The sequence below is a fragment of the Staurois parvus genome, unplaced genomic scaffold (assembly GCF_062004578.1).
Source record: "Staurois parvus isolate SC_StPar_1 unplaced genomic scaffold, SC_StPar_1.0 ptg000078l, whole genome shotgun sequence".
Classification (NCBI taxonomy): Eukaryota; Metazoa; Chordata; class Amphibia; order Anura; family Ranidae; genus Staurois; species Staurois parvus.
The window spans coordinates 11931795-11943524 of NW_028317874.1; positions in this window are offsets into that span (position 1 = coordinate 11931795).

Here is an 11730-nt window from a genome sequence, read left to right on the forward strand (position 1 = left end):
TTGGGTACAATTAGCCTGCCCATAGATGGTTCGAATCTTGACTGGTCCCTGCTGAACTGGCCAAAATTCAGACAGACAATCTATGACCGGCTTAAGTCTTTGAAATTGGCCAATGTCATTAAACCCACTTCCTCTGAGCCCAAGCTGTCAAAAACCCACCCCAATCTGTGACTGGATAATGAAGGAGAAGTAGCACAGTGATGGGTTTATCTTGTCATATTTTCTCCTCCTACCTGCTGGCTCCTTGTCAGCACAATAATTTATTGGTTCCTTGTGCTGCTTCTTCCTCTCCTACTCTGCACTCTCCCAGGACTGCAAGAGTTTTAATAAGGCATATACCAAGTCACTTTCAGGCACCTACACTGCTTGCATTTTAAAACAAACGTAGAACATGTTTGACATTAAGGGGGCCCTGAGCAAACTGTCATGGATGGGGTCTGTCACATATGGTTAGGATTGTGGACCCTCCGTGTAACCTGCACAATGGAGGGTGATGTGCTTGGCAACAGATGAACAGATGACCTGGTACAGGGAAGCATAGAGATGAGGATCCTGGAAAGCATGGAAAACAAAAATAACAGGAAAGGCAGATGTATAGTGTAGTACTGGGATGCTAGTCTTACAGACAGGCAGGACATAGAATACTAGTAAGAATAACTTATTGCTCCAGGGTGAAGGGCTCACTGGGAGACAGGAGTAGGCATCACAAGTCATTCCTTCATTCAGCCTTCCATAATCTAAAAAAAACTCTGATAATGCCATCCTGCTTTTTATCTAACACTATATGGCCAGCCCAGAGGTTCCTACTTTGTTCTATGACCCCTCTCTTTAGCTTTTTTTACATTTCCTAAGGGTTCATGCACAAAAACAATTATAGGCTTTTTTTATGACCAGCACAAATTTCCCAGCACTTTCCCACACCTGGGAAGCCACATGTGCCGCATACAGCCTGCCAATTGAATGGCCATATGTTGCCTTACTTTTGTAGAACTCCAAGTGTAGCTCAGGGCCACACACTGTTGGTGTAAACCACAGTAACAAAAATACAAGGGCTTTCTTCAGCACAATCTTCTCCCATTAGACACACTTTCTAATGTGTTTCACCTAAATAGGACTTAATCGTAGAGGTCTATGATGGTCTTGTCTCAAACTTAAGAAAACATGGGCCATCAACCATGACAATGGCAGTCACACTATATGAAGCCGGACTTTTAATGACAATGATACCTTTTGTCCTAACTCTTTTCCTAGTTTATCTACCATGTTAGTTCACACAAGGATGGATAGGTTGTTAATGACCACCAGTTTGACTCACAGAACATTCACAATAGGACTGTCTATTAGGAAAATTTTCTCTATAAAATTCCACAGTCATCATGGTTACTGAAGAACCCCTGTCTACAATTGGCTAACAGCAATACACAGATTATGTTAGAAAATAAGCAGGGTAAATACAAGTAACATCAAATATGCCGATTAAAACAGATAAAAATGAATCACTAACTGTATGGATTATAGCTGTGCTTTTTAGAGGTGCAGCACCTGCTGTGGAAGGGAGGCCTGTCACCAATGCAGTCAGGCTCTGTATAGCCACCAGTACAGTATTGGAAAGGAAGGCACTAGTTCTATACAGGTAGAGGTAGGGCACCCCTAGGTGGGTGATAGATATCTGTATAGGTAAAAGGCAGTTCATGTTGGATACTGCATCTTCACCCGCCACTTGTTTGGGGTCCTTTAAAACTTGCAGTATAGGTGCTGTTGATTGAGTCAGATCTACATACAGTGAGGGCAAGGTAGTAGGATCTCCTTAACTGAGAAGGGGGGAAGTAAAGATGTCTGCTAGCAGTGTCCATGTAAGAAACAGAGTAAAGATAGGTCTCCAGTGTAAGAAGGTGGAATGAGCAGGCTTTGGATCGCAGTGGGTTATAGGTTAGAGTGGTGGGTGTTCAGCAGGCTACAGTAGCATTGCCAGGAAGGATTGTGATAGGTGTGGATATCTCTATGCCTACAGCTGCTAAGGACAGCTACGCAGCTAGGCGTTTGGCACTGGGGTGCGCGATATCACTGAAGATCTGGTTCTGGTGCAGATTGATCTGAAGGCTGCTGCCTACTGTGAGGCTGGATCAATGTATCCAGGACAATGGCTCCTGACTGACCTCTCAGATGTCCCTGGATCAAGAGAGCAAGCCTGCCAGTAACAGTGAAACATACAGACTCACCCAGGATCCCCTAAAGTTCCAGAACACTGAAATTTGTAGTCCCAAACCAGCATTTTTTTTCCTTGCAAATGATTGTTTGCAAAGTGAAGTTTCATCCTATTCACTAAGCTCTGGGGTATATTATCTTGCAAAGTGCAACTTCACTTGCAAAGTGAACAGTCTATTTGCCATTAGTAAATCAACCCCCATGACATTGAGTCAGGGAACCACCCAATCCACCTTATCCCTTCCAAACAGTCTTCATCCCTACACTACACTACATTCAGGTGAGATCAGGTGTTCCTGGACAGAAAGATACTTAGATTTGTATGATATATGCACGTCTGTTGAACTTGAATGAAGAATGGTGTTAGTGCTTTCACAATTAGAAAATTATGGTACAGTCATTTGGCGATTATATGTTAACTCTGATATAAGTAAATCTTTGACTATGGGTGACTGTACTAGTAGATTGGTGATATGAATAAAATTAGAAATCTTCTTCCCTTCCCATATTTTTCTAATGGCCTTTGCCAAGTCTGTCCATTTGACCACTAGGATATTATCTCAGTGGAGAAACAATGTGCTATGTGACAATTAGAATCTTCTCAACTGTATGGTGTACTGTGTGGTTTGACTGTTAGATGCCTGACAATTAAAAATTGGACCAGGCTTAACTCTTGTTGGGTTAATACAAAGCCTTCAAACATGAATATATAAATTGTGCATAATTAATGATACAGTGGAATTCAAGATGGCCATGGCCAGAAATGCTGGGGGTGGGGTGGTTTGAATGTAATTTCACGTCATGTGTAATCAAAGGCAACTTGAAGACAATAATTGATCTTAAATTTCCCAAACCATCTAATATTGCTTCTAACTGTTCTGGTATGTTTTCATCTGGGTTGTTTACTGTGGGTCACTTTGCAGGAATATTTCCTAACCTGTGGCTCTACCACTGCTGTGGAACTACTCTGTCAGACATAGATAAACAAGCTAGCAAAGCACAATGAGAAGATAAGTTCACAAATGCTGGAGAAACACAGACAGAGAAGGTTGCTTAGCAGAATAAATATCTCTTGTGAAAGACATTACACTACACACTCCCAGGCCTGATGAGCAGACATAGCACTTAACTGTCCCTAATATGGAAGGACTGTTCTCCTTTTAAGACTAAATCCCTCTTTCTCTGTAGCATCAGTTGTCCCCCTTTTTGGTCTGCAGTAAACATGTTATCCAAACTCTATATTCCTGTATTTTTTATTCCGAAAAGCCAATATAAAAGAAAAATAGAGGTAAAAAATGTGCTTGTGTGGTGTAGCCAATCATTTTTGCCATATTAGGTTTTTGTGGTCCGTGTAACTATGGAAATGTCTTTTGCCTACATAGTGTGTGCTAAAGGATGCCTCACTTTATCATAACAGGAAATTGGAAGGTTTGAGCAGAGGTAGAGAGGGATGTATCCTCTAAAGACCAACTTCTACAACAGAATATACCAGACTGGTTCACTTGTAGAACTTCTGCCTATATTAATGTCCAGTCACCTGCCCTGACCTAACAGGAAATAATCTGATTCTGTAAATCCTGCTTCAAAATCTGAAAGCAGGCGTCTGTGAAATTGCAGCCTGAGTCCTTGGTTGTGGATGTTTTGTTTTTTTTTGCCCTTAGCGTGCAGATAGAATGCAGTGTACAGTTGCAAGAAAAAGTATGTGAACCCCTTGGGATTATGTGAAGTTTTGCATGAATTGGGCATAAAATGTGCTCTGAACGTCATCTAAGTCACAACAATAGAAGAACACAGTCTGCTGAACATAATACTACACAAACATTAGATGTTGCCATGGTTTAATTGCACATAACATGTAAACATTCACAGTGCAGGGAGGAAAAAGTATGTGAGGCCCTAGCTTAATGAGTTCTCCCAGAGCTAATTGGAGCCAGGAGTGAGCCAACCTTGACTCCAATCAGTGTGATGATATTGGATGTGTTGCTGACAGCTGTCCTGCCCTTAAAAAACACACCTGTTTTGGGTTTACTGGTTTCAAGAAGCACTGTCTGATGTGGACCATGCCTCGCAGAAATGAGCTCTACGATCAAGAATTGTTGACTTGCATGAAGCTGGAAAGGGTTACAAAAGTATCTCCAAAAGCCTTGATGTTCATGTGTCCATGGTAAGACAGACTGTCTACAAATGGAGAAAGTTTATCACTGTTGCTACTCTCCCTAGGCGTGGTCATCCTGTAAAAATGACTGCAAGAGCACAGCGCAGAATGCTGCATGAGGTAAAGAAGAATCCCAGAGTGTCAGCTAAAGACCTACAGAAATCTCTGGCACATGCTAACATTTTTGTTGACACATCTACAATAAGGAAAACATTAAACAAGAATGGAGTACATGGGAGGACACCACGGAGAAAGCCATTGCTGTCCAAAAAGAATATTGCAGCATGTTTGAAGTTTGCAAAAGAGCACCTGGATGTTCCACAGCACTACTGGCAAAATATACTGTGGACAGATGAAACCAAGATTGAGTTGTTTGGGAAGAACACACAACACTATGTGTGGAGAAAAAAAGGCACAGCACACCAGCATCAAAACCTCATCCCCACTGTAAAACATGGCGGAGGGAGCATCATGGTTTGGGGCTGCTTTGCTGCCTCAGGGCCTGGATGGATTGTTGTCATTGATGGGAAAATGAATTCCAGAGTTTATCAAGACATTTTGCAGGAAAACGTACGACCATCTGTCCACCAACTGAAGCTCCACAGAGGATGGGTGATGCAACAGGACAATGACCCAAAGCATACATGTAATTCAACAAAACAATGGCTGCAACAGCACAGAATACGCCTTCTGGAGTGGCCCAGTCAGAGTCCTGACCTCAACCTGATTGAAATGCTGTGGCATGACCTTAAGACGACCTTAAGGGAGGTGACGTCAGACGCATACGAGAATACCGGAAGTGGAGTGGCGGCCATCTTGGAGAAGGCAAAAAATCGCCTGTGACTTGCGATTAGGACTCTCCTGGATTCCGGATGGCAGACAGGTCTTTATATGCTATGTGCGATGAAAGATGTTTTTAATGTAAGCAGGATAATTAAAAGTTTTGGATCTTAGTATGTGGCAGTATCACGCTATGATTTGTTCCTTGTATATGGGTATCTGGCTGGCGTATATGGTGGAAGCATATCTGAGTTGCTAGGGTGGAAGGATCCATATAATATCATAGGATCAAAGCAAATCCTGAGGACATCTTCAAAAGGATTTATATCACCAGGCAATTTCTGTGGATTGAGATCAAAAACATAAATTGCTTTGAATATTGGTAAGGGTATTCATTCCTTACCCTGATAGAAGTGTGCACTGTGTCATGAGTTTTTAGCACAGTAGAGTGTTTCACATGCATGGTTTTGCACAGTATATCGCATGTGTATGTGGTTTGATATATACACGTGTTTTCACTTGGGTGAATATTATTGGATTGATCTCACATGTAAATTTTTATTTATAAAGGATAATGCACTATGTATTTTTTTTTTGTTTTTTTGAGGTAATCAAGGTTTTGCAAGCAGCGGAGAGTTTTTTACACTTTTTCAATTTTTTGGACTACACGTATTTATTTATTTATTTATTTTATTGTGGTATTGGACTTTAATTTGAAATTGGACTTTAATTTGAAAAATTATAGATTTTGGATTTTTTAGATTATTATATAATGAAAGGTTCCTTTTATTAATTGTCACTGAGCATATTTATATTTATATGACCTTAAGAGAGCGATTCACACCAGACATCCCAAGAATATTGCTACACTGAAACAGTTTTATGAAGAGGAATGATCCAAAATTACTCCAGATCGTTGTGCACGTCTGATCTGCAACTACAAGAATCGTTTGGTTGAGGTTATTGCTGCCAAAGGAGGGTCAAACAGTTATTAAGTCCAAAGGTTCACATACTTTTTCCTCCCTGCACTGTGAATGTTTACATGTTATGTGCAATTAAACCATGGCAACATCTAATGTTTGTGTAGTATTATGTTCAGCAGACTGTGTTCTTCTATTGTTGTGACTTAGATGACGTTCAGAGCACATTTTATGACCAATTCATGCAAAACTCCACATAATCCCAAGGGGTTCACATACTTTTTCTTGCAACTGTAGTTGTGGACACATGCTGCTATTTTCTGTGAGTCTGCATCCTGATTAGAGACCAAATCGCACAAACAGAACAATGCCAAAGGGAGATCTATAAAATGAGTGCACAGCACACCCCACTGCCCATATGTTGGAGCTGGATCTTTAAGGATTCTCAAAAAACAGGGTCTGACATGCCAAGCAGCCTAATGCACAATTCCACCATGTGTTGCTTTCCAATAACTCATTTGGGTCTATCCCACTTGGACCCTCTACCAGGTATATCTTTTAAATGCAGGCAAACCATTACCCAATTTACGATGCAAGGTATTCTGTATCCAACACCTGTGAAGGCTCATTAAGATCATATTTCTCAGGTTTTTTTCACAGATTACCAAAATAGTGAAAAGTAAGACACCAGAATAAACGGGATTTGACGTAAAAACCCATGTACATGCAATAAAAATTTTCACCTGAAAAGGAAATAAATGCCCAGGTCCATGCTGTGGAGATTACAAAATTTAGTTTTGCAATGCTCTACTATATGGTAAAGTAACTGTAAGTGGATCCAGCAGGGGGCAGTGCTCTATAAAAAAACATTATATTACATATTGACTGCCTTGTGGTAATGAATCCAGTGTTTAATGGGATCTATAGACAATTTATAGTCATTACATGCCCACCAAGTTCAATCAAAAAGTGCTTATTTTACTTGTTTTGAAAGTAGAACGTAAAGTATAACTAAAGGCAAAACTTTATTCAATTTCTTTTTTTTTTTTTTTAGCTTTGGATAGAATGGAGAGGGAATAGAACAACTTTCAGGTTTTTATTGCTGTTTGTGCTCTCATAAGAGAGATTCACTATCTTTCTGTTTGTCCTGTTTACCATTTTTACTAAGAGTGAAAGTAAATCCCAAATTTTGGGCTGTCACCAGAGTAGGAATAGAAATCTTCCCATGGGGACCGTAGTTCAGGTGACCCTTGTGACAACCAGGGGTTCTCTCACTGTGGAGGGACTACATCTCACTTTTTGTGTTGACTATGGGATAGGAAAGAAAGGGGAAAAGGGGAATCTCCCCAATAAAACACAGAAGGCTTAACCTCTTTCCGTCTTTCCTATGTCAATAAATGGCCAGGCGGGAATGCTGCCAATGCGGGTGGACGTTTCTAAATGTCCCCCCACATCCACTGCCTGTGTGCGCTCCTTGGGAGTGCGCGGCACCACGATTGGTGCTGCTGTGTCTGGAGGACACAGCGGAACTCAGATCGCTGTACGGGACCTCTGTGTGAGGTCCCGATTCATGTGAATACTGATTGGCCAATCAGTGATCACATGAATAGTAGTAAGCAAGATGTCACTTCCTGACATCACTGCTTACTACTTGTGAAATCTGTGAATGATCACAGAAGTCACATGGTACAAGGCTATTCACAACAGTCATGTACCATGTGACAAGTTGTGACCAATCACAGCTCGCACAGTATTTTCTCAAATGCTGCAGGAATGCAGCCAGAGATAAGGAGAAATTGTTGATTTTATAACCTTTATGGGTGTAAAAGAAATCAGTGTAAAAAAAGAAAAACATCACCCCCCACAAGTAGTATAGCGTCGCTATGGTGACACTGTACTGCTAGGGTGACAGCATGTAAAAAAACAAAAAACAAAAACATAAATAATAATATAAAAAAGTAAAAAGAGTTTCGAAAAATTATAATTTTTGCTTATAAACTAATTTGTTTTTTTTTGTTTTTTTACTAAAAAGACAGATGAATGCATTTTGCCCAAGATTTATGAAGAAAGATTATTTATTTGCAAAATTTTATAAGAAAAACCCTTTTTAAAAACAAATTTTGGTCTTTTTCACATAGGTAAGCAAAAATAAAAATCCGAGTGGTGAATAAATACCTACCGCCAAAATAAAGTTTTATCTGTCTCAAAAAAATGCTAAAAATTTCATATGGGTACAGTATTGCATGACCGCGCAATTGTCATTCAAAGTGTGATAGCTCTGAAAGCTGAAAATTGGCCTGGACAGGAAGAGGGTAAAAGTGTCCATACTTGAAGTGGTTAAAAAAGACAGGAGTTATAACCCCCCCCACAAACACCCACACACCCACCCATTACTCTATCCAAAGAGAAAACATATTTTGCTTTTAGTTCAACTTTAAACCTAATATTTTATTCTAAATACGAAGCACTTTTTTTTGTGGACTTCAGTATTCATTAGAGAATATGCTACTTGACCCAACAGTAGATACATCCTCATTAGGGCTGCAGATAGGGGGCATGATGGAACGCAGTGCCTGACTCCTGCCCTTCTCACCAACTTGTGACAAAGGCACCGCGCTGTCACTTGCATAACAATGGCACTCTCAGCTGCACCCTGCACGAAGATTTTCCAGCTCCTGGTACCACAATCTATATGCCAGCAGTCTGAAAGCAATTGTTATTGGGTTAGGTTAATTACGCAATTAACCCACCACAGCCTTTTTACAGAGAAGGAGGAAACTCACAAACCCTAGCAATAACACTATGATATTAGCATAAGAGTCTGTAACACACACTGTCACCACAGACAAGTATGTTCAGAGGATTATTACATACAGTAGCACTCTTCAAGAGACAGGGATTCTTTAGTTTGCATTAAAAGCTTTAGAGATATTTCAACTCTTTTTCAAAGTAGGGGTTATTACTAAAAAGGTCAAAATGTTGCAATTAAAATATTTACAGAAAAAGATGTTACAAACATATAAAGAGAACAATAAAGCAACAGAGAAATAAAAGAAAGGAGTTCAGAAGGCAGAATACTTGCAAAGTCCTGGTTTAGCAGAGTCCAGTTGTCAGAGCAAAAATGTTGCCGTGGCTCTCAAGTCTGTTAAGATGTTTCTTGGTTGATGTTAAACGAGAGCTCTCCTTCACCAGGCCTGTAAGTCCTTTACTATGATATTAAAGGGGTGTCGCCTGAGAACAACTGACCAACCACCCGGTTTAGGGGATGGGTGCTAGGAGGTCACCAAGTTTATGACCAAGTCCCAACTACAATTTCATACTAATAATAACTTCCAGTATGTACAGGTGGTATTCTAGCAACTGGCAGATTAATATTCAGAATTATATTTCAAACCCAGGGATACCAAACACAGCGTACCTTTGTCACCCAGGAGGGAAGCGAGTGCTTTCTCCCCTTTCCTATGTGCTAACATAGTCATGTAAGATCTTGCTTTGTTTGGCATGATATGCCCTATTCAAATATATACCTAATATTAATGTGCCCAGTTCCTGTTGAATTCTATGAATTGTATGTGGAATTTTTACATGTGGAATAGACGTTTTATGGCATGCTCTGCATTCCTAGAGCTCTAATGGCCTAAAAGGTCATGTGTGACGGCTGGGCTGAGATAGAGCAGAGGAAAGTGGTTTTCATGGTTCCTGAAAAATAGACATCCCATCAAGATTAGTTAGTGGTTTACAGCTCTGGAGCTGCCTCTATTTGTGTTTTAATTAAGATAAGAGGCTCTTTTGAAGTTCGCTACAAGTTACAGCTACAAATTACATGGTTTGCAAAGCGGGAGGGGGGAAGAAAAGGAACAGTGCTCATGAAACCAAAATGGCTGTGACCTTAACAAGATGGCTGTCGCGTACAGCTCCATATCTCTGTTGCGCCTAATCGTTACAGGGGATACCACCAGTCCTCCTGTAGGGCACACATGGGGGCCTGGACATCAAGGAGATCACATGATACTGGAAGTAGGCTGCTGTAGTGATCTGTCGTCGGCCGTGTTCCGTGGACACAGCCAGTGAGAAGTCATGCCGGAGCGTGGCATGCCCGAGGTGCGATCCTGGTAGGACGTCATAAGACATCCTCCCAGGATAATAGGGCCGTCATTGTACAATAGGCTGGATGGGAAGGAGTAAAATAATTTAACATCAAATAACCTGGCTTAGTGATGAGATTCATTTAATCACTTAACATCCTGAGGATTTACCCCCCGTAACCACTTGCCTACCGGGCACTTATACTCCCTTCCTGCCTAGGCCAATTTTCAGCTTTCAGCACTGTAGCACTTTGAATGACAATTGCGCGGTCATGCAACACTGTACCCATATGAAATTTTTAGCATTTTTTTCACACAAATAGAGCTTTTTTGGTGGTATTTACTCGCCACTGGGTGTTTTATTTTTTGCGCTATAAACAAAAAAAGAGCAAAACATTTAAAAAAAAAGTTTTTCTTTGTTTCTATTATAAAATTTTGCAGACAGGTAATTTTTCTCCTTCACTGATGTGCGTTGATGAGGCTGCACTGATAGGCAGCACTGATGGGTACTGATAGGCGGTACTGATAGGCGGCACTGATGAGATGGCATGGATAGACGGCACTGATAGGTGGTACAGATAGGCAGCAATGTTGAGCTGGCACTGATTATGGGCACCGACTGGCAGCACTGCTGGGTGGCATTGACTGATGGCACTGACTGGCGGCACTGCTGGGCACTGACTGGCGACACTGATGGATGGCACTGCTGGGCAGCACTGATGGGCACAGGTGGGTGGAACTGATGGGCACAGGTGGGTGGCACTGCTGGGCACTTGTGGGCGGCACTGGTGGGTGGCACTGCTGGGCACCGATCATCAGGACACTGATCATCAGTGCCCTGATGATCGGTGCCAATCCCTCCTCTGATAACTGCCAGTTCTCGGTAGTACTTTCCTCACGCTGTGACAGCGTGAGGAAAGTGCAGCCGATAACCGACAATTGCATTTCCCGGTGATCAGTGTGTCATTGGATACAGCTGATCACTTGGTAAAAGGCCGCTGTGATTGGCCTTTTACCATATCACGTGATCAGCTGTGTTTGTAGGACACAGCGATCACAGAGATCACCGGGTGCGTGCCACGGGGGGGCGCTGGAGAGCGCATTCTGCGAGGACATCATATGACATCCACCAGGGGCAGACTGACAACTCATGGGGCCCCCGGGCAATAGGGGATCATGGGGCCCCTGTGTCCTTGCAAAAACTCAAAAAAGCCTATGAAAAAGGTACCAGGGGCATCTCATGGGGCCTCCTACTGACCCCGGGCCCTCGGGCAGTGCCCGAGTTTCCAAATGGTCAGTCCGCCCCTGACGTCCACCCAGAACTGGCAGGCTGCAGTGCAGCCGTCAATCGGCTATCTGCGGTCGGCAAGAAGTTAATTACCAGGCCTCTTTCTGCTATTCGCCCCTGCACTATTTCAACTGATAACTGCATGGGCATGTGATGATGTACCCAAACAAAATTTATGTCCTTTTTTCACACAAATAGAGCTTTCTTTTGGTGGTATTTGATTACCTGTGCACTTTTTATTTTTCACGCTATGAACAAAAAAGATCAAAATGTTTTAAGAAAAACAATATTTTTTAC